Below are 25,370 nucleotides of genomic sequence, written 5' to 3'. Positions count from 1 at the left end.
GCTCTCTCTCTCTCTCGCGCTCTCTCTCTCTCTCTCTCGTGTTCGCTCTCTCTCTCTCTCTCGTGTTCGCTCTCTCTCTCTCTCTCTCTCGTGTTCTCTCTCTCTCTCTCTCTCGTGTTCTCTCTCTCTCTCTCGTCTCTCTCTCTCTCGTGTTCTCTCTCTCTCTCGTGTTCGCTCTCTCTCTCTCTCGTGTTCGCTCTCTCTCTCTCTCTCTGTTCGCTCTCTCTCGCTCTCTCTCTCTCTCTCTCGTGTTCGCTCTCGCTCTCTCTCTCTCGTGTTCGCTCTCGCTCTCTCTCTCTCTCGTGTTTGCTCTCTCTCTCTCTCTCGTGTTCGCTCTCTCTCTCTCGTGTTCGCTCTCTCTCTCTCGTGTTCGCTCTCTCTCTCTCGTGTTCGCTCTCTCTCTCTCTCGTGTTCGCGCTCTCTCTCTCTCTCGTGTTCGCTCTCTCTCTCTCTCGTGTTCGCTCTCTCTCTCTCTCTCGTGTTCGCCCTCTCTCTCTCTCTCGTGTTCGCTCTCTCTCTCTCTCTCTCGTGTTCTCTCTCTCGTGTTCTCTCTCTCTCTCTCTCTCGTGTTCGCTCTCTCTCTCTCTCGTGTTCGCTCTCTCTCTCTCTCGTGTTCGCTCTCTCTCTCTCTCGTGTTCGCTCTCTCTCTCTCTCGTGTTCGCTCTCGCTCTCTCTCGTGTTCGCTCTCGCTCTCTCTCTCTCTCTCTCGTGTTCGCTCTCGCTCTCTCTCTCTCGTGTTCGCTCTCGCTCTCTCTCTCGTGTTCGCTCTCGCTCTCTCTCGTGTTCGCTCTCGCTCTCTCTCTCTCTCTCTCGTGTTCGCTCTCTCTCTCTCGTGTTCGCTCTCTCTCTCTCGTGTTCGCTCTCTCTCTCTCTCTCTCTCTCTCATGTTCGCTCTCGCTCTCAATTCAATTCAATTTCAATTCAAGGGGCTTTATTGGCATGGGAAACATGTGTTAACATTGCCAAAGCAAGTGAGGTAGGTAATATACAAAAGTCAAATAAACAATAAAAATGAACAGTAAACATTACACATACAGAAGTTTCAAAACAATAAAGACATTACAAATGTCATATTATATATATGCAGTGTTGTAACAATGTACAAATGGTTAAAGCACACAAGTTAAAATAAATAAACATAAATATGGGTTGTATTTACAGTGGTGTTTGTTCTTCACTGGTTGCCCTTTTCTTGTGGCAACAGGTCACAAATCTTGCTGCTGTGATGGCACACTGTGGAATTTCACCCAGTAGATATGGGAGTTTATCAAAATTGGATTTGTTTTCGAATTCTTTGTGGATCTGTGTAATCTGAGGGAAATATGTCTCTCTAATATGGTCATACATTGGGCAGGAGGTTAGGAAGTGCAGCTCAGTTTCCACCTCATTTTGTGGGCAGTGTGCACATAGCCTGTCTTCTCTTGAGAGCCATGTCTGCCTACGGCGGCCTTTCTCAATAGCAAGGCTATGCTCACTGAGTCTGTACATAGTCAAAGCTTTCCTTAAGTTTGGGTCAGTCACAGTGGTCAGGTATTCTGCCACTGTGTACTCTCTGTTTAGGGCCAAATAGCATTCTAGTTTGCTCTGTTTTTTTGTTAATTCTTTCCAATGTGTCAAGTAATTATCTTTTTGTTTTCTCATGATTTGGTTGGGTCTAATTGTGCTGTTGTCCTGGGGCTCTGTGGGGTGTGTTTGTGTTTGTGAACAGAGCCCTAGGACCAGCTTGCTTAGGGGACTCTTCTCCAGGTTCATCTCTCTGTAGGTGATGGCTTTGTTATGGAAGGTTTGGGAATCGCTTCCTTTTAGGTGGTTGTAGAATTTAACGGCTCTTTTCTGGATTTTGATAATTAGTGGGTATCGGCCTAATTCTGCTCTGCATGCATTATTTGGTGTTCTACGTTGTACACGGAGGATATTTTTGCAGAATTCTGCATGCAGAGTCTCAATTTGGTGTTTGTCCCATTTTGTGAAATCTTGGTTGGTGAGCGGACCCCAGACCTCACAACCATAAAGGGCAATGGGCTCTATGACTGATTCAAGTCTTTTTAGCCAGATCCTAATTGGTATGTTGAAATTTATGTTCCTTTTGATGGCATAGAAGGCCCTTCTTGCCTTGTCTCTCAGATCGTTCACAGCTTTGTGGAAGTTACCTGTGGTGCTGATGTTTAGGCCGAGGTATGTATAGTTTTTTGTGTGCTCTAGGGCAACGGTGTCTAGATGGAATTTGTGGTCCTGGTGACTGGACCTTTTTTGGAACACCATTATTTTGGTCTTACTGAGATTTACTGTCAGGGCCCAGGTCTGACAGAATCTGTGCAGAAGATCTAGGTGCTGCTGTAGGCCCTCCTTGGTTGGTGACAGAAGCACCAGATCATCAGCAAACAGTAGACATTTGACTTCGGATTCTAGTAGGGTGAGACCGGGTGCTGCAGACTGTTCTAGTGCCCGCGCCAATTCGTTGATATATATGTTGAAGAGGGTGGGGCTTAAGCTGCATCCCTGTCTCACCCCACGACCCTGTGTGAAGAAATGTGTGTGTTTTTTGCCAATTTTAACCGCACACTTGTTGTTTGTGTACATGGATTTTATAATGTCGTATGTTTTACCCCCAACACCACTTTCCATAATTTCTCTCGCTCTCTCTCTCTCTCGTGTTCGCTCTCTCTCTCTCTCGTGTTCGCTCTCGCTCTCTCTCTCTCTCGTGCTCGCTCTCTCTCTCTCTCGTGTTCTCTCTCTCTCTCTCGTGTTCTCTCTCTCTCGTGTTCTCTCTCTCTCTCTCGTGTTCTCTCTCTCTCGTGTTCGCTCTCGCTCTCTCTCTCTCGTGTTCGCTCTCTCTCTCGCTCTCTCGTGTTCTCTCTCTCTCTCTCGTGTTCTCTCTCTCTCTCTCTCGTGTTCGCTCTCTCTCTCTCTCGTGTTCGCTCTCGCTCTCTCTCTCTCTCTCTCGTGTTCGCTCTCGCTCTCTCTCTCTCTCTCTCGTGTTCGCTCTCTCTCTCTCTCGTGTTTGCTCTCGCTCTCTCTCTCGTGTTCGCTCTCTCTCTCTCGTGTTCGCTCTCTCTCTCTCTCTCTCTCGTGTTCGCTCTCTCTCTCTCTCTCTCTCTCTCGTGTTCGCTCTCTCTCTCTCTCGTGTTCGCTCTCTCTCGTGTTCGCTCTCTCTCTCTCTCGTGTTCGCTCTCTCTCTCTCTCTCGTGTTCGCCCTCTCTCTCTCTCTCGTGTTCGCTCTCTCTCTCTCTCTCTCGTGTTCGCTCTCTCTCTCGTGTTCGCTCTCTCTCTCTCTCTCGTGTTCGCTTTCTCTCTCTCGTGTTCGCTCTCTCTCTCTCTCTCTCGTGTTCGCTCTCTCTCTCTCTTGTGTTCGCTCTCTCTCTCTCTCGTGTTCGCTCTCTCTCTCTCGTGTTCGCTCTCTCTCTCTCGTGTTCGCTCTCTCTCTCTCGTGTTCGCTCTCTCTCTCTCTCTCTCTCTCTCGTGTTCGCTCTCTCTCTCTCTCTCTCTCTCTCGTGTTCGCTCTCTCTCTCTCTCGTGTTCGCTCTCTCTCTCTCTCGTGTTCGCTCTCTCTCTCTCTCGTGTTCGCTCTCTCTCTCTCTCGTGTTCTCTCTCTCTCTCTCTCTCGTGTTCGCTCTCTCTCTCTCTCGTGTTCGCTCTCTCTCTCGTGTTCGCTCTCTCTCTCTCTCGTGTTCTCTCTCTCTCTCTCTCTCGTGTTCGCTCTCTCTCTCTCGTGTTCGCTCTCTCTCTCTCTCTCTCGTGTTCGCTCTCTCTCTCTCTCTCTCGTGTTCGCTCTCTCTCTCTCTCTCTCGTGTTCGCTCTCGCTCTCTCTCTCTCGTGTTCGCTCTCGCTCTCTCTCTCTCGTGTTCGCTCTCGCTCTCTCTCTCTCGTGTTCGCTCTCGCTCTCTCTTTCTCCCTCGTGTTCGTTCTCGCTCTCTCTCTCTCGTGTTCGCTCTCGCTCTCTCTCTCTCGTGTTCGCTCTCTCTCTCTCTCTCTCTCTCTCTCTCGTGTTCGCTCTCGCTCTCTCTCTCTCTCGTGTTCGCTCTCTCTCTCTCTCGTGTTCGCTCTCGCTCTCTCTCTCTCTCGTGTTCGCTCTCGCTCTCTCTCTCTCTCTCTCGTGCACGCTCTCTCTCTCTCTCGTGTTCTCTCTCTCTCTCTCGTGTTCTCTCTCTCTCTCTCTCTCTCGTGTTCGCTCTCTCTCTCTCTCTCTCTCTCTCTCTCGTGTTCGCTCTCTCTCTCTCTCTCGTGTTCGCTCTCTCTCTCGTGTTCGCTCTCTCTCGCGCTCTCTCTCGCTCTCTCTCGCGCTCTCTCTCTCTCTCTCGTGTTCGCTCTCTCTCTCTCTCTCGTGTTCGCTCTCTCTCTCGTGTTCGCTCTCTCTCGCGCTCTCTCTCTCGTGTTCGCTCTCTCTCTGGTGTTCGCTCTCTCTCGCGCTCTCTCTCTCGTGTTCGCTCTCTCTCTCTCTCTCTCTCGTGTTCGCTCTCTCTCTCTCTCTCTCTCGTGTTCTCTCTCTCTCTCTCTCGTGTTCTCTCTCTCTCTCTCGTGTTCTCTCTCTCTCTCTCTCGTGTTCGCTCTCTCTCTCTCTCGTGTTCGCTCTCGCTCTCTCTCTCTCTCTCTCGTGTTCGCTCTCGCTCTCTCTCGCGCTCTCTCTCGCTCTCTCGTGTTCGCTCTCTCTCTCTCTCTCGTGTTCGCTCTCTCTCTCTCTCTCTCTCGTGTTCGCTCTCTCTCTCTCTCTCTCGTGTTCTCTCTCTCTCTCTCGTGTTCTCTCTCTCTCGTGTTCTCTCTCTCTCTCGTGTTCGCTCTCTCTCTCTCTCGTGTTCGCTCTCGCTCTCTCTCTCTCTCTCTCGTGTTCGCTCTCGCTCTCTCTCTCTCTCTCTCTCTCGTGTTCGCTCTCGCTCTCTCTCTCGTGTTCGCTCTCGCTCTCTCTCTCTCTCGTGTTTGCTCTCGCTCTCTCTCTCGTGTTCGCTCTCTCTCTCTCGTGTTCGCTCTCTCTCTCTCGTGTTCGCTCTCTCTCTCTCGTGTTCGCTCTCTCTCGTGTTCGCCCTCTCTCTCTCTCTCGTGTTCGCTCTCTCTCTCTCTCGTGTTCGCCCTCTCTCTCTCTCTCGTGTTCGCCCTCTCTCTCTCTCTCGTGTTCGCTCTCTCTCTCTCTCTCTCGTGTTCGCTCTCTCTCTCTCTCGTGTTCTCTCTCTCTCTCTCTCGTGTTCTCTCTCTCTCTCTCTCGTGTTCGCTCTCTCTCTCGTGTTCGCTCTCTCTCTCTCTCGTGTTCTCTCTCTCTCTCTCTCTCGTGTTCGCTCTCTCTCTCTCGTGTTCGCTCTCTCTCTCTCTCTCTCGTGTTCGCTCTCTCTCTCTCTCTCTCGTGTTCGCTCTCTCTCTCTCTCTCTCGTGTTCGCTCTCGCTCTCTCTCTCTCGTGTTCGCTCTCGCTCTCTCTCTCTCGTGTTCGCTCTCGCTCTCTCTCTCTCGTGTTCGCTCTCGCTCTCTCTTTCTCCCTCGTGTTCGTTCTCGCTCTCTCTCTCTCGTGTTCGCTCTCGCTCTCTCTCTCTCGTGTTCGCTCTCTCTCTCTCTCTCTCTCTCTCGTGTTCGCTCTCGCTCTCTCTCTCTCTCGTGTTCGCTCTCTCTCTCTCTCGTGTTCGCTCTCGCTCTCTCTCTCTCTCGTGTTCGCTCTCTCTCTCTCTCTCTCTCTCTCTTGCACGCTCTCTCTCTCTCTCGTGTTCTCTCTCTCTCTCTCGTGTTCTCTCTCTCTCTCTCTCTCTCGTGTTCGCTCTCTCTCTCTCTCTCTCTCTCTCTCTCGTGTTCGCTCTCTCTCTCTCTCTCGTGTTCGCTCTCTCTCTCGTGTTCGCTCTCTCTCGCGCTCTCTCTCGCTCTCTCTCGCGCTCTCTCTCTCTCTCTCGTGTTCGCTCTCTCTCTCTCTCTCGTGTTCGCTCTCTCTCTCGTGTTCGCTCTCTCTCGCGCTCTCTCTCTCGTGTTCGCTCTCTCTCTGGTGTTCGCTCTCTCTCGCGCTCTCTCTCTCGTGTTCGCTCTCTCTCTCTCTCTCTCTCGTGTTCGCTCTCTCTCTCTCTCTCTCTCGTGTTCTCTCTCTCTCTTCTCTCGTGTTCTCTCTCTCTCTCTCGTGTTCTCTCTCTCTCTCTCTCGTGTTCGCTCTCTCTCTCTCTCGTGTTCGCTCTCGCTCTCTCTCTCTCTCTCTCGTGTTCGCTCTCGCTCTCTCTCGCGCTCTCTCTCGCTCTCTCGTGTTCGCTCTCTCTCTCTCTCTCGTGTTCGCTCTCTCTCTCTCTCTCTCTCGTGTTCGCTCTCTCTCTCTCTCTCTCGTGTTCTCTCTCTCTCTCTCGTGTTCTCTCTCTCTCGTGTTCTCTCTCTCTCTCGTGTTCGCTCTCTCTCTCTCTCGTGTTCGCTCTCGCTCTCTCTCTCTCTCTCTCTCGTGTTCGCTCTCGCTCTCTCTCTCTCTCTCTCTCTCGTGTTCGCTCTCGCTCTCTCTCTCGTGTTCGCTCTCGCTCTCTCTCTCTCTCGTGTTTGCTCTCGCTCTCTCTCTCGTGTTCGCTCTCTCTCTCTCGTGTTCGCTCTCTCTCTCTCGTGTTCGCTCTCTCTCTCTCGTGTTCGCTCTCTCTCGTGTTCGCCCTCTCTCTCTCTCTCGTGTTCGCTCTCTCTCTCTCTCGTGTTCGCCCTCTCTCTCTCTCTCGTGTTCGCCCTCTCTCTCTCTCTCGTGTTCGCCCTCTCTCTCTCTCTCGTGTTCGCTCTCTCTCTCTCTCTCTCGTGTTCTCTCTCTCGTGTTCTCTCTCTCTCTCTCTCTCGTGTTCGCTCTCTCTCTCTCTCGTGTTCGCTCTCTCTCTCTCTCGTGTTCGCTCTCTCTCTCTCTCGTGTTCGCTCTCTCTCTCTCTCGTGTTCGCTCTCGCTCTCTCTCGTGTTCGCTCTCGCTCTCTCTCTCTCTCTCTCGTGTTCGCTCTCGCTCTCTCTCTCTCGTGTTCGCTCTCGCTCTCTCTCTCGTGTTCGCTCTCGCTCTCTCTCGTGTTCGCTCTCGCTCTCTCTCTCTCTCTCTCGTGTTCGCTCTCTCTCTCTCGTGTTCGCTCTCTCTCTCTCGTGTTCGCTCTCTCTCTCTCTCTCTCTCTCTCATGTTCGCTCTCGCTCTCAATTCAATTCAATTTCAATTCAAGGGGCTTTATTGGCATGGGAAACATGTGTTAACATTGCCAAAGCAAGTGAGGTAGGTAATATACAAAAGTCAAATAAACAATAAAAATGAACAGTAAACATTACACATACAGAAGTTTCAAAACAATAAAGACATTACAAATGTCATATTATATATATGCAGTGTTGTAACAATGTACAAATGGTTAAAGCACACAAGTTAAAATAAATAAACATAAATATGGGTTGTATTTACAGTGGTGTTTGTTCTTCACTGGTTGCCCTTTTCTTGTGGCAACAGGTCACAAATCTTGCTGCTGTGATGGCACACTGTGGAATTTCACCCAGTAGATATGGGAGTTTATCAAAATTGGATTTGTTTTCGAATTCTTTGTGGATCTGTGTAATCTGAGGGAAATATGTCTCTCTAATATGGTCATACATTGGGCAGGAGGTTAGGAAGTGCAGCTCAGTTTCCACCTCATTTTGTGGGCAGTGTGCACATAGCCTGTCTTCTCTTGAGAGCCATGTCTGCCTACGGCGGCCTTTCTCAATAGCAAGGCTATGCTCACTGAGTCTGTACATAGTCAAAGCTTTCCTTAAGTTTGGGTCAGTCACAGTGGTCAGGTATTCTGCCACTGTGTACTCTCTGTTTAGGGCCAAATAGCATTCTAGTTTGCTCTGTTTTTTTGTTAATTCTTTCCAATGTGTCAAGTAATTATCTTTTTGTTTTCTCATGATTTGGTTGGGTCTAATTGTGCTGTTGTCCTGGGGCTCTGTGGGGTGTGTTTGTGTTTGTGAACAGAGCCCTAGGACCAGCTTGCTTAGGGGACTCTTCTCCAGGTTCATCTCTCTGTAGGTGATGGCTTTGTTATGGAAGGTTTGGGAATCGCTTCCTTTTAGGTGGTTGTAGAATTTAACGGCTCTTTTCTGGATTTTGATAATTAGTGGGTATCGGCCTAATTCTGCTCTGCATGCATTATTTGGTGTTCTACGTTGTACACGGAGGATATTTTTGCAGAATTCTGCATGCAGAGTCTCAATTTGGTGTTTGTCCCATTTTGTGAAATCTTGGTTGGTGAGCGGACCCCAGACCTCACAACCATAAAGGGCAATGGGCTCTATGACTGATTCAAGTCTTTTTAGCCAGATCCTAATTGGTATGTTGAAATTTATGTTCCTTTTGATGGCATAGAAGGCCCTTCTTGCCTTGTCTCTCAGATCGTTCACAGCTTTGTGGAAGTTACCTGTGGTGCTGATGTTTAGGCCGAGGTATGTATAGTTTTTTGTGTGCTCTAGGGCAACGGTGTCTAGATGGAATTTGTGGTCCTGGTGACTGGACCTTTTTTGGAACACCATTATTTTGGTCTTACTGAGATTTACTGTCAGGGCCCAGGTCTGACAGAATCTGTGCAGAAGATCTAGGTGCTGCTGTAGGCCCTCCTTGGTTGGTGACAGAAGCACCAGATCATCAGCAAACAGTAGACATTTGACTTCGGATTCTAGTAGGGTGAGACCGGGTGCTGCAGACTGTTCTAGTGCCCGCGCCAATTCGTTGATATATATGTTGAAGAGGGTGGGGCTTAAGCTGCATCCCTGTCTCACCCCACGACCCTGTGTGAAGAAATGTGTGTGTTTTTTGCCAATTTTAACCGCACACTTGTTGTTTGTGTACATGGATTTTATAATGTCGTATGTTTTACCCCCAACACCACTTTCCATAATTTCTCTCGCTCTCTCTCTCTCTCGTGTTCGCTCTCTCTCTCTCTCGTGTTCGCTCTCGCTCTCTCTCTCTCTCGTGCTCGCTCTCTCTCTCTCTCGTGTTCTCTCTCTCTCTCTCGTGTTCTCTCTCTCTCGTGTTCTCTCTCTCTCTCTCGTGTTCTCTCTCTCTCGTGTTCGCTCTCGCTCTCTCTCTCTCGTGTTCGCTCTCTCTCTCGCTCTCTCGTGTTCTCTCTCTCTCTCTCGTGTTCTCTCTCTCTCTCTCTCGTGTTCGCTCTCTCTCTCTCTCGTGTTCGCTCTCGCTCTCTCTCTCTCTCTCTCGTGTTCGCTCTCGCTCTCTCTCTCTCTCTCTCGTGTTCGCTCTCTCTCTCTCTCGTGTTTGCTCTCGCTCTCTCTCTCGTGTTCGCTCTCTCTCTCTCGTGTTCGCTCTCTCTCTCTCTCTCTCTCGTGTTCGCTCTCTCTCTCTCTCTCTCTCTCGTGTTCGCTCTCTCTCTCTCTCGTGTTCGCTCTCTCTCGTGTTCGCTCTCTCTCTCTCTCGTGTTCGCTCTCTCTCTCTCTCTCGTGTTCGCCCTCTCTCTCTCTCTCGTGTTCGCTCTCTCTCTCTCTCTCTCGTGTTCGCTCTCTCTCTCGTGTTCGCTCTCTCTCTCTCTCTCGTGTTCGCTTTCTCTCTCTCGTGTTCGCTCTCTCTCTCTCTCTCTCGTGTTCGCTCTCTCTCTCTCTTGTGTTCGCTCTCTCTCTCTCTCGTGTTCGCTCTCTCTCTCTCGTGTTCGCTCTCTCTCTCTCGTGTTCGCTCTCTCTCTCTCGTGTTCGCTCTCTCTCTCTCTCTCTCTCTCTCGTGTTCGCTCTCTCTCTCTCTCTCTCTCTCTCGTGTTCGCTCTCTCTCTCTCTCGTGTTCGCTCTCTCTCTCTCTCGTGTTCGCTCTCTCTCTCTCTCGTGTTCGCTCTCTCTCTCTCTCGTGTTCTCTCTCTCTCTCTCTCTCGTGTTCGCTCTCTCTCTCTCTCGTGTTCGCTCTCTCTCTCGTGTTCGCTCTCTCTCTCTCTCGTGTTCTCTCTCTCTCTCTCTCTCGTGTTCGCTCTCTCTCTCTCGTGTTCGCTCTCTCTCTCTCTCTCTCGTGTTCGCTCTCTCTCTCTCTCTCTCGTGTTCGCTCTCTCTCTCTCTCTCTCGTGTTCGCTCTCGCTCTCTCTCTCTCGTGTTCGCTCTCGCTCTCTCTCTCTCGTGTTCGCTCTCGCTCTCTCTCTCTCGTGTTCGCTCTCGCTCTCTCTTTCTCCCTCGTGTTCGTTCTCGCTCTCTCTCTCTCGTGTTCGCTCTCGCTCTCTCTCTCTCGTGTTCGCTCTCTCTCTCTCTCTCTCTCTCTCGTGTTCGCTCTCGCTCTCTCTCTCTCTCGTGTTCGCTCTCTCTCTCTCTCGTGTTCGCTCTCGCTCTCTCTCTCTCTCGTGTTCGCTCTCGCTCTCTCTCTCTCTCTCTCGTGCACGCTCTCTCTCTCTCTCGTGTTCTCTCTCTCTCTCTCGTGTTCTCTCTCTCTCTCTCTCTCTCGTGTTCGCTCTCTCTCTCTCTCTCTCTCTCTCTCTCGTGTTCGCTCTCTCTCTCTCTCTCGTGTTCGCTCTCTCTCTCGTGTTCGCTCTCTCTCGCGCTCTCTCTCGCTCTCTCTCGCGCTCTCTCTCTCTCTCTCGTGTTCGCTCTCTCTCTCTCTCTCGTGTTCGCTCTCTCTCTCGTGTTCGCTCTCTCTCGCGCTCTCTCTCTCGTGTTCGCTCTCTCTCTGGTGTTCGCTCTCTCTCGCGCTCTCTCTCTCGTGTTCGCTCTCTCTCTCTCTCTCTCTCGTGTTCGCTCTCTCTCTCTCTCTCTCTCGTGTTCTCTCTCTCTCTCTCTCGTGTTCTCTCTCTCTCTCTCGTGTTCTCTCTCTCTCTCTCTCGTGTTCGCTCTCTCTCTCTCTCGTGTTCGCTCTCGCTCTCTCTCTCTCTCTCTCGTGTTCGCTCTCGCTCTCTCTCGCGCTCTCTCTCGCTCTCTCGTGTTCGCTCTCTCTCTCTCTCTCGTGTTCGCCTCTCTCTCTCTCTCTCTCTCGTGTTCGCTCTCTCTCTCTCTCTCTCGTGTTCTCTCTCTCTCTCTCGTGTTCTCTCTCTCTCGTGTTCTCTCTCTCTCTCGTGTTCGCTCTCTCTCTCTCTCGTGTTCGCTCTCGCTCTCTCTCTCTCTCTCTCGTGTTCGCTCTCGCTCTCTCTCTCTCTCTCTCTCTCGTGTTCGCTCTCGCTCTCTCTCTCGTGTTCGCTCTCGCTCTCTCTCTCTCTCGTGTTTGCTCTCGCTCTCTCTCTCGTGTTCGCTCTCTCTCTCTCGTGTTCGCTCTCTCTCTCTCGTGTTCGCTCTCTCTCTCTCGTGTTCGCTCTCTCTCGTGTTCGCCCTCTCTCTCTCTCTCGTGTTCGCTCTCTCTCTCTCTCGTGTTCGCCCTCTCTCTCTCTCTCGTGTTCGCCCTCTCTCTCTCTCTCGTGTTCGCTCTCTCTCTCTCTCTCTCGTGTTCTCTCTCTCGTGTCTCTCTCTCTCTCTCTCTCGTGTTCGCTCTCTCTCTCTCTCGTGTTCGCTCTCTCTCTCTCTCGTGTTCGCTCTCTCTCTCTCTCGTGTTCGCTCTCTCTCTCTCTCGTGTTCGCTCTCGCTCTCTCTCGTGTTCGCTCTCGCTCTCTCTCTCTCTCTCTCGTGTTCGCTCTCGCTCTCTCTCTCTCGTGTTCGCTCTCGCTCTCTCTCTCGTGTTCGCTCTCGCTCTCTCTCGTGTTCGCTCTCGCTCTCTCTCGTGTTCGCTCTCGCTCTCTCTCTCTCTCTCTCGTGTTCGCTCTCTCTCTCTCGTGTTCGCTCTCTCTCTCTCGTGTTCGCTCTCTCTCTCTCTCTCTCTCTCTCATGTTCGCTCTCGCTCTCAATTCAATTCAATTTCAATTCAAGGGGCTTTATTGGCATGGGAAACATGTGTTAACATTGCCAAAGCAAGTGAGGTAGGTAATATACAAAAGTCAAATAAACAATAAAAATGAACAGTAAACATTACACATACAGAAGTTTCAAAACAATAAAGACATTACAAATGTCATATTATATATATGCAGTGTTGTAACAATGTACAAATGGTTAAAGCACACAAGTTAAAATAAATAAACATAAATATGGGTTGTATTTACAGTGGTGTTTGTTCTTCACTGGTTGCCCTTTTCTTGTGGCAACAGGTCACAAATCTTGCTGCTGTGATGGCACACTGTGGAATTTCACCCAGTAGATATGGGAGTTTATCAAAATTGGATTTGTTTTCGAATTCTTTGTGGATCTGTGTAATCTGAGGGAAATATGTCTCTCTAATATGGTCATACATTGGGCAGGAGGTTAGGAAGTGCAGCTCAGTTTCCACCTCATTTTGTGGGCAGTGTGCACATAGCCTGTCTTCTCTTGAGAGCCATGTCTGCCTACGGCGGCCTTTCTCAATAGCAAGGCTATGCTCACTGAGTCTGTACATAGTCAAAGCTTTCCTTAAGTTTGGGTCAGTCACAGTGGTCAGGTATTCTGCCACTGTGTACTCTCTGTTTAGGGCCAAATAGCATTCTAGTTTGCTCTGTTTTTTTGTTAATTCTTTCCAATGTGTCAAGTAATTATCTTTTTGTTTTCTCATGATTTGGTTGGGTCTAATTGTGCTGTTGTCCTGGGGCTCTGTGGGGTGTGTTTGTGTTTGTGAACAGAGCCCTAGGACCAGCTTGCTTAGGGGACTCTTCTCCAGGTTCATCTCTCTGTAGGTGATGGCTTTGTTATGGAAGGTTTGGGAATCGCTTCCTTTTAGGTGGTTGTAGAATTTAACGGCTCTTTTCTGGATTTTGATAATTAGTGGGTATCGGCCTAATTCTGCTCTGCATGCATTATTTGGTGTTCTACGTTGTACACGGAGGATATTTTTGCAGAATTCTGCATGCAGAGTCTCAATTTGGTGTTTGTCCCATTTTGTGAAATCTTGGTTGGTGAGCGGACCCCAGACCTCACAACCATAAAGGGCAATGGGCTCTATGACTGATTCAAGTCTTTTTAGCCAGATCCTAATTGGTATGTTGAAATTTATGTTCCTTTTGATGGCATAGAAGGCCCTTCTTGCCTTGTCTCTCAGATCGTTCACAGCTTTGTGGAAGTTACCTGTGGTGCTGATGTTTAGGCCGAGGTATGTATAGTTTTTTGTGTGCTCTAGGGCAACGGTGTCTAGATGGAATTTGTGGTCCTGGTGACTGGACCTTTTTTGGAACACCATTATTTTGGTCTTACTGAGATTTACTGTCAGGGCCCAGGTCTGACAGAATCTGTGCAGAAGATCTAGGTGCTGCTGTAGGCCCTCCTTGGTTGGTGACAGAAGCACCAGATCATCAGCAAACAGTAGACATTTGACTTCGGATTCTAGTAGGGTGAGACCGGGTGCTGCAGACTGTTCTAGTGCCCGCGCCAATTCGTTGATATATATGTTGAAGAGGGTGGGGCTTAAGCTGCATCCCTGTCTCACCCCACGACCCTGTGTGAAGAAATGTGTGTGTTTTTTGCCAATTTTAACCGCACACTTGTTGTTTGTGTACATGGATTTTATAATGTCGTATGTTTTACCCCCAACACCACTTTCCATAATTTCTCTCGCTCTCTCTCTCTCTCGTGTTCGCTCTCTCTCTCTCTCGTGTTCGCTCTCGCTCTCTCTCTCTCTCGTGCTCGCTCTCTCTCTCTCTCGTGTTCTCTCTCTCTCTCTCGTGTTCTCTCTCTCTCGTGTTCTCTCTCTCTCTCTCGTGTTCTCTCTCTCTCGTGTTCGCTCTCGCTCTCTCTCTCTCGTGTTCGCTCTCTCTCTCGCTCTCTCGTGTTCTCTCTCTCTCTCTCGTGTTCTCTCTCTCTCTCTCTCGTGTTCGCTCTCTCTCTCTCTCGTGTTCGCTCTCGCTCTCTCTCTCTCTCTCTCGTGTTCGCTCTCGCTCTCTCCTCTCTCTCTCGTGTTCGCTCTCTCTCTCTCTCGTGTTTGCTCTCGCTCTCTCTCTCGTGTTCGCTCTCTCTCTCTCGTGTTCGCTCTCTCTCTCTCTCTCTCTGTGTTCGCTCTCTCTCTCTCTCTCTCTCTCTCGTGTTCGCTCTCTCTCTCTCTCGTGTTCGCTCTCTCTCGTGTTCGCTCTCTCTCTCTCTCGTGTTCGCTCTCTCTCTCTCTCTCGTGTTCGCCCTCTCTCTCTCTCTCTCGTGTTCGCTCTCTCTCTCTCTCTCTCGTGTTCGCTCTCTCTCTCGTGTTCGCTCTCTCTCTCTCTCTCGTGTTCGCTTTCTCTCTCTCGTGTTCGCTCTCTCTCTCTCTCTCTCGTGTTCGCTCTCTCTCTCTCTTGTGTTCGCTCTCTCTCTCTCTCGTGTTCGCTCTCTCTCTCTCGTGTTCGCTCTCTCTCTCTCGTGTTCGCTCTCTCTCTCTCGTGTTCGCTCTCTCTCTCTCTCTCTCTCTCTCGTGTTCGCTCTCTCTCTCTCTCTCTCTCGTGTTCGCTCTCTCTCTCTCTCGTGTTCGCTCTCTCTCTCTCTCGTGTTCGCTCTCTCTCTCTCTCGTGTTCGCTCTCTCTCTCTCTCGTGTTCTCTCTCTCTCTCTCTCTCGTGTTCGCTCTCTCTCTCTCTCGTGTTCGCTCTCTCTCTCGTGTTCGCTCTCTCTCTCTCTCGTGTTCTCTCTCTCTCTCTCTCTCGTGTTCGCTCTCTCTCTCTCGTGTTCGCTCTCTCTCTCTCTCTCTCGTGTTCGCTCTCTCTCTCTCTCTCTCGTGTTCGCTCTCTCTCTCTCTCTCTCGTGTTCGCTCTCGCTCTCTCTCTCTCGTGTTCGCTCTCGCTCTCTCTCTCTCGTGTTCGCTCTCGCTCTCTCTCTCTCGTGTTCGCTCTCGCTCTCTCTTTCTCCCTCGTGTTCGTTCTCGCTCTCTCTCTCTCGTGTTCGCTCTCGCTCTCTCTCTCTCGTGTTCGCTCTCTCTCTCTCTCTCTCTCTCTCGTGTTCGCTCTCGCTCTCTCTCTCTCTCGTGTTCGCTCTCTCTCTCTCTCGTGTTCGCTCTCGCTCTCTCTCTCTCTCGTGTTCGCTCTCGCTCTCTCTCTCTCTCTCTCGTGCTCGCTCTCTCTCTCTCTCGTGTTCTCTCTCTCTCTCTCGTGTTCTCTCTCTCTCTCTCTCGTGTTCTCTCTCTCTCGTGTTCTCTCTCTCTCTCTCGTGTTCTCTCTCTCTCTCTCGTGTTCTCTCTCTCTCGTGTTCGCTCTCGCTCTCTCTCTCTCGTGTGCTCTCGCTCTCTCTCTCTCTCGTGTTTGCTCTCGCTCTCTCTCTCGTGTTTGCTCTCGCTCTCTCTCTCGTGTTCGCTCTCTCTCTCTCTCTCTCTCTCTCGTGTTCGCTCTCTCTCTCTCTCTCTCGTGTTCGCTCTCTCTCTCTCTCTCGTGTTCGCTCTCTCTCTCTCTCGTGTTCGCTCTCTCTCTCGTGTTCGCTCTCTCTCTCGTGTTCGCTTTCTCTCTCTCGTGTTCGCTCTCTCTCTCTCTCTCGTGTTCGCTCTCTCTCGTGTTCGCTCTCTCTCGTGTTCGCTCTCTCTCTCTCTCTCGTGTTCGCTCTCTCTCTCTCTCGTGTTCGCTCTCTCTCTCTCTCGTGTTCGCCCTCTCTCTCTCTCTCGTGTTCGCTCTCTCTCTCTCTCTCTCGTGTTCGCTCTCTCTCTCTCTCGTGTTCGCTCTCGCTCTCTCTCTCTCTCGTGTTCGCTCTCGCTCTCTCTCTCTCTCGTGTTCGCTCTCGCTCTCTCTCTCTCTCGTGTTCGCTCTCTCTCTCTCGTGTTCGCTCTCTCTCTCTCTCTCTCGTGTTCGCTCTCTCTCTCTCTCTCTCTCTGTTCGTTTCTCTCTCTCTCTCTCGTGTTCGCTCTCTCTCTCGTGTTCGCTCTCTCTCTCTCGTGTTCGCGTCTCTCTCTCTCTCTCGTGTTCGCTCTCTCTCTCTCTCTCTCTCTCTCTCTCGTGTTCGCTCTCTCTCTCTCTCTCGTGTTCGCTCTCTCTCTCGTGTTCGCTCTCTCTCGCGCTCTCTCTCGCTCTCTCTCGCGCTCTCTCTCGCTCTCGTGTTCGCTCTCTCTCTCTCTCTCGTGTTCGCTCTCTCTCTCGTGTTCGCTCTCTCTCGCGCTCTCTCTCTCGTGTTCGCTCTCTCTCTGGTGTTCGCTCTCTCTCGCGCTCTCTCTCTCGTGTTCGCTCTCTCTCTCTCTCTCTCTCGTGTTCTCTCTCTCTCTCTCTCAAATTCAAATTCAAATTCAAGCTGCTTTATTGGCATGAAAAACATTGTGTCAATATTGCCAAAGCAACAATGTATACAATATACATTGTAATACAATTAAAACAATGACAAATAATAATATAGAATGGCAGTAAATAATAATACAAAATTAAATATAAAAAATAGTAACAATAAAATGGTAACAGTCAATAGTCGAATGTAATGTATGGTGTAATGCACCACTACCACCACCACTATCATTAAACTGCTATCATTACCATTACCACCCATACCATTACTATTTGGAATGATAAACAACAATAATAATACTAATAACAATAACAGTAATAACAATAACAGTCATAATAAGTAAGTTACTGCTTACTATGCAGATGTTATTATTCAGTGTCCCTCAGGCTATGGCAGGCAAATACATATTTGGCTGCAAGAGGAGCCATTGCTCCTTCGCCCATGAGTATTTTTAGTTTTTCCTCTGGGTTTAATAAGTTAAAATTTGGAATAAATGTAGTCATTTCTGTGAATAATGAATCTCTTGGTGAGGAATATTTATCACAGTAAAGGAGAAAGTGCATCTCTGTTTCTACCTCCCCTGTCGTGCAGTGACCACATACACGCTCCTCTTTGGGTAGCCATGTCTTTTTATGTCTGCCGGTTTCTATTGCCAATCGGTGGTCACTCAGCCTGTACTTGGTAAGGATCTGTCTCTGCTTCGAATCTCTGACAGAGTAGAGATATTCAGCCAATTCATATTCTCTGTTTAGGGTCAGATAGCAATTTAGTCGGCTTTGGGATTTTGTTTCGTTTTTCCAATGTTGTAAATATGAGTCCTTTGATTGGTTCATGATTTTGTTTATTGGAATTCTTTCTTTTGAAGCAGTGCCGGTGTCAGCTTGGTTGGTTAGGTCCAACACCAGCTGACTGAGAGGGCTCGTTTCTGGGCTCAGTTCTTGGGTTTGAAGTGCTTTAAATTGCAGACTCGAATTTGGACTTGAATTTAGATGTAGCCAAAATTTTAATGATCTTTTCTGTATTTTCATTATTACTGGAAAGCGGCCCAATTCTGCCCTACATGCATTAGTTGGTGTATTTCTCTGGACTTGTAGGATATTCCGACAGAATTCTGCATGTAGGGTTTCAATTGGATGTTTGTCCCACATTTTAAAGTCCAGTTTATTGAGTGGCCCCCAAACCTCACTTCCGTAAAGAGCTATTGGTAGGATTACACTGTCAAATATTTTGGTCCAAATTCTAATTGGGATGTTGATTTTGAATAATTTCATTTTTATTGCATACAATGCTCTGCGGGCTTTTTCTTTGAGTGCATTCACTGCCATATTAAAGTTTCCCGATGCAGATATGGTCAGACCAAGGTAGGTGTAATTTTTTGTGTGTTCAATTATGGTGTTGTTCAGGGTGAATTTATATTTGTGTTTCTGACATCTGTTTTGTTTTTGGAAAATCATGATTTTAGTTTTTGGGAAATTTACTGCCAGGGCCCAATTATGGCAATATTGCTCTAGAATATTAATGTTCTGTTGAAGACCTTCTTTGGTTGGTGATAGAAGTACCAAGTCATCAGCATATAGCAGGTATTTCACCTCTGTGTCAAATAGTGTGAGTCCTGGGGCTGGAGAATGGTCCAACATGTCTGCTAATTCATTGATATAAATGTTGAAAAGATTTGGACTCAAACTACAGCCTTGTCTCACACCTCGACATTGTGAAAAGAATTCTGTTCTTTGGTTTTTGATTTTTATTGCACACTTGTTTTCTGTGTACATACATTTTATTAAGTCATACACCTTACCACCAAGCCCACTTTGTAGAATTTTGTAGAATAGCCCTTCGTGCCAAATAGAATCAAATGCTTTTTTAAAGTCAATAAAGCAAGCAAAGATTTTGCCCTCTTTTTTTTGGTGGACGTGTTTATTAATTAGTGTGTGTAAGGTGTATATATGGTCAGTAGTGCGATGGTTAGGGAGAAAGCCAATTTGACATTTAGTTATTACATTTTTTTCTTGAAGAAAGGTTTGGATTCTTGAATTCAAAATGCTACAGAAAACCTTTCCCAAGTTACTGTTTACACAAATTCCCCTGTAATTATTGGGGTCTGATTTGTCTCCACTTTTGTGGATAGGGGAGATGAGCCCCTGGTTCCAGACATCAGGGAAGCAGCCAGAAGTTAAAACCATGTTGAACAATTTAAGCACAGCATTTTGCAACTCAGGTGTGCTGTTTTTCAGCATTTCATTTCTGATGTTGTCTAGACCACAAGCCTTCTTTGATTTAATAGATTTGAGCTTTTCATTTAGTTCTTGTTGGGTTATTGGGTAATCTAATGGATTTTGGTTATTTTTAATGACTGATTCAAGGATTTTCAATTTTTCTTTAATTTCTAATTGGTTCTGTTTTAAGTCTTTTTGTGGGATGTTTTTGTATAGATTATCAAAATAAGTTTTCCAAATTCCTACATCTTGTATGGCTAATTCTTGTGGCTTTGTTGTGCTTAAATTGTTCCACATGTCCCAGAACTGATTTTGGTCAATTGCGTTTTCAATTTCATCAAGTGTCTTGTTGGTATAATTCAGTTTCTTGCGTTTCAGTGTATGTTTATACTGTTTCAGAGTTTCAAAGTATTCATATCGTAGCTCTGGGTTGTTTTGCTGCTTATGTTTTTTGTTTGACATTTGTCTTAGGTGTTTTCTAATTGTTTTACATTCATTATCAAACCATTTGTCAGAAACATTTTGTTTTTTGTTTCTGATGTTGCATTTCTTTGGTTTTCTCAAATTTGCTTTCGATGCTGCTTTTTGGAATATGCAGTTGATGTTTAGAGTAGCCGAATTGACACCATCTTTATTGTTTTGGTATTGTGAGTTATTGAAAAACTGTATAGAGTTCATCATTTCTTTTGAGTTCAATGTTTCAATGAATCCCTCTGCACTGTTTGGAGCCCATCTGTATGATTGGTTTATGTTGAAGAGTTTATTGGGCAGTTTTTTTGAATGAATATTGCCGGTTAATTTCTTCAAAAACACGTTGATCTGACTGTGATCTGACAATGGTGTCTGTGGTCTGACAGTGAATGCACTAATGGAGGAGGGGTCAATGTCCGTGATGGCATAATCGACTACACTTGTCCCAAGAGCTGAGCAGTAAGTAAACTGACCTAAAGAGTCCCCTCTGATTCTACCATTAAGCATGTACAGGCCTAAGGCTCGACAGAGATGCACTAACTCCTTCCCATTTTTGTTCAGTATTTGGTCAGGACTGTTTCTATTATTTATAATAGGGCTACTGTACAAGGAGGGGTGACCAAATATGTGGTGGTTACCTCCCGCATCAGTGTAGTCAGGCTCAGAACCTGTTCTTGCATTGAAATCTCCACAAAGAAGCACTTTACCCTCTGCCTGAAATGTAATGATTTCTGTATGGAGATTGTCAAAAAACTGATCATCATAATATGGTGAATCTGAAGGAGGAGCATAAGCTGCACATATGTACACATCATTGTCACAATAGATTGTACCTTTGTTAAGTTTTAGCCAAATGTGACTGGTACCTTTTTTCATTTCATTCAGTGCCAAGTCCTGCTTATGCCAAATGATGATTCCACCTGAGTCTCGGCCCCGTTTAACATTTTTATGTTTGATTGATGGTAGTAAACTTTCCCTATAGCCTGAGGGACACTGAGTATCTATGTCTCCACGACACCATGTTTCCAGTAGGATTATGATGTCCTGTCCTTTGATGTTTTTAATCAATTCTGGATTTGTTGTTTTATAACCAAAATGTGAAGAGTAAAGTCCCTGGATATTCCAAGAGCTGATAGTTAATGATCTCATTTATAATAAGTGATATTCACTGGTTTGAGTAAAGTACATTGAAAACAATACATCTCTCTCTCTCTCGTGTTCTCTCTCTCTCTCTCGTGTTCTCTCTCTCTCTCTCGTGTTCTCTCTCTCTCTCTCTCGTGTTCGCTCTCTCTCTCTCTCGTGTTCGCTCTCGCTCTCTCTCTCTCTCTCTCGTGTTCGCTCTCGCTCTCTCTCGCGCTCTCTCTCGCTCTCTCGTGTTCGCTCTCTCTCTCTCTCTCGTGTTCGCTCTCTCTCTCTCTCTCTCTCGTGTTCGCTCTCTCTCTCTCTCTCTCGTGTTCTCTCTCTCTCTCTCGTGTTCTCTCTCTCTCGTGTTCTCTCTCTCTCTCTCTCGTGTTCGCTCTCTCTCTCTCTCGTGTTCGCTCTCGCTCTCTCTCTCTCTCTCTCGTGTTCGCTCTCGCTCTCTCTCTCTCTCTCTCTCTCGTGTTCGCTCTCGCTCTCTCTCTCGTGTTCGCTCTCGCTCTCTCTCTCTCTCGTGTTTGCTCTCGCTCTCTCTCTCGTGTTCGCTCTCTCTCTCTCGTGTTCGCTCTCTCTCTCTCGTGTTCGCTCTCTCTCTCTCGTGTTCGCTCTCTCTCTCTCGTGTTCGCTTTCTCTCTCTCGTGTTCGCTCTCTCTCTCTCTCGTGTTCGCTCTCTCTCTCTCTCGTGTTCGCCCTCTCTCTCTCTCTCGTGTTCGCCCTCTCTCTCTCTCTCGTGTTCGCTCTCTCTCTCTCTCTCTCGTGTTCTCTCTCTCGTGTTCTCTCTCTCTCTCTCTCTCGTGTTCGCTCTCTCTCTCTCTCGTGTTCGCTCTCTCTCTCTCTCGTGTTCGCTCTCGCTCTCGTGTTCGCTCTCGCTCTCTCTCTCTCTCTCTCGTGTTCGCTCTCGCTCTCTCTCTCTCGTGTTCGCTCTCGCTCTCTCTCTCGTGTTCGCTCTCGCTCTCTCTCTCTCGTGTTCGCTCTCGCTCTCTCTCTCTCGTGTTCGCTCTCGCTCTCTCTCTCTCGTGTTCGCTCTCGCGCTCTCTCTCTCGTGTTCGCTCTCTCTCTCTCGTGTTCGCTCTCTCTCTCTCGTGTTCGCTCTCTCTCTCTCTCTCTCTCTCTCTCTCGTGTTCGCTCTCTCTCTCTCTCTCGTGTTCGCTCTCTCTCTCGTGTTCGCTCTCTCTCGCGCTCTCTCTCGCTCTCTCGTGTTCGCTCTCTCGTGTTCGCTCTCTCTCGCTCTCTCGTGTTCGCTCTCTCTCGCTCTCTCGTTCGCTCTCTCTCTCTCTCTCTCTCTCGTGTTCTCTCTCTCTCTCTCTCTCTCTCTCTCGTGTTCGCTCTCTCTCTGGTGTTCGCTCTCTCTCGCGCTCTCTCTCTCGTGTTCTCCCTCTCGTGTTCGCTCTCTCTCTCTTTCAATTTCAATTAAGTTCACTTCAAAGGGCTTTATTGGCATGGGAAACATATGTTTACATTGCCAAAGCAACTGAAATAGATAATACTCTCTCTCGCGCTCTCGCTCTTATCTAATCAGTGTTTCTGTCTGTCACATCCCTCTATGATAAGATGTGAAAACCCTCCTCCAGGAATGGCTGCTCTGCTCCAGTGACACAACACGAGTGCTTCTGCTCCACACGTCTAAAAATGGATCCTGATAAGAGGATAGAAACGGAGGTTGTTCCCCGGACAGAGTGCTTTTTGGTAAAATCCACAGCAAACATACTTCAAAGACAAAAATCACAGCCTCTGTTCTGTGGCTGAGGTGGTTTTTCGCTTCATCGTCAAGGTTGTCTAAGAGAAGAAATCAGGCCTGGGTGATTTTCCAGTAATGTGGTGTCTTTCACGAGCTGCATGTCCCCAGATACCTCAGCCTAAATCCTCTCCGAGTGTCATCATCCTCCGAAAATCTCTCCTCTCTGCCGGTAGAGTTCTGGATTTGAGAGCATGATACACACTGAAGAAACACTCACCTATGAGGGGTGAAGAATGTCAGGAAAGACACACTGGACAACACTGAAACACCAAGACCACATCAGAGAATAGAGATTCCTCTCCAGTGTATTATGCTATTGCAACGCACTCTGATGAAACCAATTGTCTTTAATATTATGCTGAGTAGATGGCATTTCACTCCTCATCTCCTACCAAAGCAGTGAGTCTGGAATCCTTTCTTTCTTCAGAGTTTAATCACACAGCTCTTCAAAAGGGCTCTGTTAGTTTAAAAGTAAATGCTGATCTCATTCAAGCTACTGTATCATAATGACAGCTAATCAGGTTAATCAGGCAGTTAGCCTGTGCACATACAGTAGTCAGCTGGACTGCATGACAATGCAGTTTTGATTTGTGCTCATTGCTCATGTCAACATCATTATGCCATCAGAGTTCATACCTGCATCATTTGGTTTGGTGAACAAATATGTGTGGATGATTCATTCAGCTCAGAGGTTAAACAAATGTAGAAGCAGAGTGATTTTTGTACAGATGAAAACAATCTCTGATATGCCTGAAAAACCAACAAGTGACTCGCCTCTGCTGGCATTAAATGTGAATTAAAGGCTCTGTGAAAAAAATATGTTTACCTCTTTGGAGACAGAAATGTAGTTTTATAAACTGTCTTGAAAGAAAGATACACGTGTTTATTTCAAAAGGAAAACCTCTAAGAGGACCTCAGGTTAATGTGTACTTTATCAGCCAAGTTGTTGTAGCAGAACGATGCTACTGTAGCCTGGCTTCCAACCCTAGTGGAGGGGTGAACTACTCTAACAATAGGGACCTTAGTTTGAAGAAGATGGGGACACCCTCTGAAAGCCCTCGAGGCTTGAACACACCATAAAAACTGGTCAACAGTCAGAGATGGGGAGACCCTTGATGAGGGAGAGAGATGGGGGAGACCCTTGATGAGGGAGAGAGATGGGGGAGACCCTTGATGAGGGAGAGAGATGGGGGAGACCCTTGAGGGAGAGAGATGGGGGAGACCCTTGATGAGGGAGAGAGATGGGGGAGACCCTTGATGAGGGAGAGAGATGGGGGAGACCCTTGATGAGGGAGAGAGATGGGGGAGACCTTTGATGAGGGAGAGAGATGGGGGAGACCCTTGATGAGGGAGAGAGATGGAGACCCTTGATGAGGGAGAGAGATGGAGACCCTTGATGAGGGAGAGAGATGGAGACCCTTGATGAGGGAGAGAGATGGAGACCCTTGATGAGGGAGAGAGATGGGGGAGACCCTTGATGAGGGAGAGAGATGGGGGAGACCCTTGATGAGGGAGAGAGATGGGGGAGACACTTGATGAGGGAGAGAGATGGGGGAGACCCTTGATGGGGGAGACACTTGATGAGGGAGAGAGATGGGGGAGACACTTGATGAGGGAGAGAGATTGAGGAGGGAGAGAGATGGGGGAGAGAGATGGGGGAGACACTTGATGAGGGAGAGAGATTTGGGAGACACTTGATGAGGGAGAGAGATGGGGGAGACCCTTGATGGGGGAGACCCTTGATGAGGGAGAGAGATGGGGGAGACCCTTGATGAGGGAGAGAGATGGGGGAGACCCTTGATGAGGGAGAGAGATGGGGGAGACCCTTGATGAGGGAGAGAGATGGGGGAGACCCTTGATGAGGGAGACACTTGATGAGGGAGAGAGATGGGGGAGACACTTGATGAGGGAGAGAGATGGGGGAGACACTTGATGAGGGAGAGAGATGGGGGAGACCCTTGATGAGGGAGAGAGATGGAGACCCTTGATGAGGGAGAGAGATGAGGGATACACTTGATGAGGGAGAGAGATGGGGGAGACACTTGATGAGGGAGAGAGATGGGGAGACCCTTGATGGGGGAGACCCTTGATGGGGGAGACCCTTGATGGGGGAGACCCTTGATGGGGGAGACACTTGATGGGGGAGACCCTTGATGAGGGAGAGAGATGGAGACCCTTGATGAGGGAGAGAGATGGGGGAGACACTTGATGAGGGAGAGAGATGGGGGAGACACTTGATGAGGGAGACACTTGATGGGAGAGACCCTTGATGAGGGAGAGAGATGGGGGAGACCCTTGATGGGGGAGACCCTTGATGGGGGAGACCCTTGATGAGGGAGAGAGATGGGGGAGACCCTTGATGAGGGAGAGAGATGGGGGAGACCCTTGATGAGGGAGACACTTGATGAGGGAGAGAGATGGGGGAGACACTTGATGAGGGAGAGAGATGGGGGAGACACTTGATGGGGAGACCCTTGATGGGGGAGACCCTTGATGGGGGAGACACTTGATGGGGGAGACACTTGATGGGGGAGACCCTTGATGAGGGAGAGATATGGGGGAGACACTTGATGAGGGAGAGAGATGGGGGAGACACTTGATGAGGGAGAGAGATGGGGGAGACACTTGATGAGGGAGAGAGATGGGGGAGACACTTGATGAGGGAGAGAGATGGGGGAGACCCTTGATGAGGGAGACACTTGATGGGGGAGACCCTTGATGAGGGAGAGAGATGGGGGAGACCCTTGATGAGGGAGAGAGATGGGGGAGACCCTTGATGAGGGAGAGAGATGGGGGAGACCCTTGATGAGGGAGAGAGATGGGGGAGACCCTTGATGAGGGAGAGAGATGGGGGAGACGCTTGATGAGGGAGAGAGAGAGATGGGGGAGACGCTTGATGAGGGAGAGAGAGAGATGGGGGAGACGCTTGATGAGGGAGAGAGATGGGGGAGACGCTTGATGAGGGAGAGAGAGAGATGGGGGAGACGCTTGATGAGGGAGAGCGAGAGATGGGGGAGACGCTTGATGAGGGAGAGAGAGAGATGGGGGAGACCCTTGATGAGGTAGAGAGAGAGATGGGGGAGACCCTTGAGGGAGAGAGAGATGGGGGAGAACCTTGAGGGAGAGAGAGATGGGGGAGACCCTTGATGAGGGAGGGAGAGAGAGATGGGGGAGACCCTTGATGAGGGAGGGAGAGAGAGATGGGGGAGACCCTTGATGAGGGAGAGAGAGATGGGGGAGACCCTTGATGAGGGAGGGAGAGAGATGAAGACCCTTTCCCCTCTGAAAGCTTCTTGGCAGGATCAGGCTGAGGGATTCCCTGGTGCAGAGAGATGTGTCCTCTGGCTGCTACTATCAGCTACTTCTGTCTGAACTCTCCTTGCATTGGCCCTCATCCTAAATGAACAGATCTGTTGTCTACACCCCACTCTGAGCGATCCCTCCCAGCTCCACTGATAATGAGAAATGCCCTAAGATTCCTATATCAGTAAGAGATGAAAGGAGGGAAGAGAAGGTCACTCATACATTATTAAGCATTGTGGGTGAGTGTGCGTGTGCACGGTTTGTGTGTGTATCCATATGCCTTTGGGTGGATCTAATGTGTATATCGTTACAGTTTCCTAAGCTCTCAAGTTATACAATACAGAAACATTGTTTAGTTGAATCCAGGCTCCCCACCTTGCTGATTCAGTTGTGCTGATGTTGGATTCAGGTGGAGGGAATCTCTGGCACAAACAGAAGACAGGGCAGAAACACACTGATCTGCAT

The 25,370-nt window shown here is 48.6% G+C and overlaps 1 protein-coding gene across 6 annotated transcripts in view; it reads left to right on the top strand.

Moving 5' to 3' along the window:
- LOC139574524 (ecto-NOX disulfide-thiol exchanger 2-like) overlaps positions 1 to 25,370 on the top strand; it is a 349,993-nt gene that overhangs the window by 216,022 nt on the left and 108,601 nt on the right. The gene's annotated exons all lie outside the window — the stretch shown is intronic.

The sequence above is a fragment of the Salvelinus alpinus genome, chromosome 4 (assembly GCF_045679555.1).
Source record: "Salvelinus alpinus chromosome 4, SLU_Salpinus.1, whole genome shotgun sequence".
NCBI classification, from domain to species: Eukaryota; Metazoa; Chordata; class Actinopteri; order Salmoniformes; family Salmonidae; genus Salvelinus; species Salvelinus alpinus.
The sequence above is the reverse complement of the archived record's forward strand: the minus strand, read 5'-3'. Positions and strand labels throughout refer to the sequence as shown.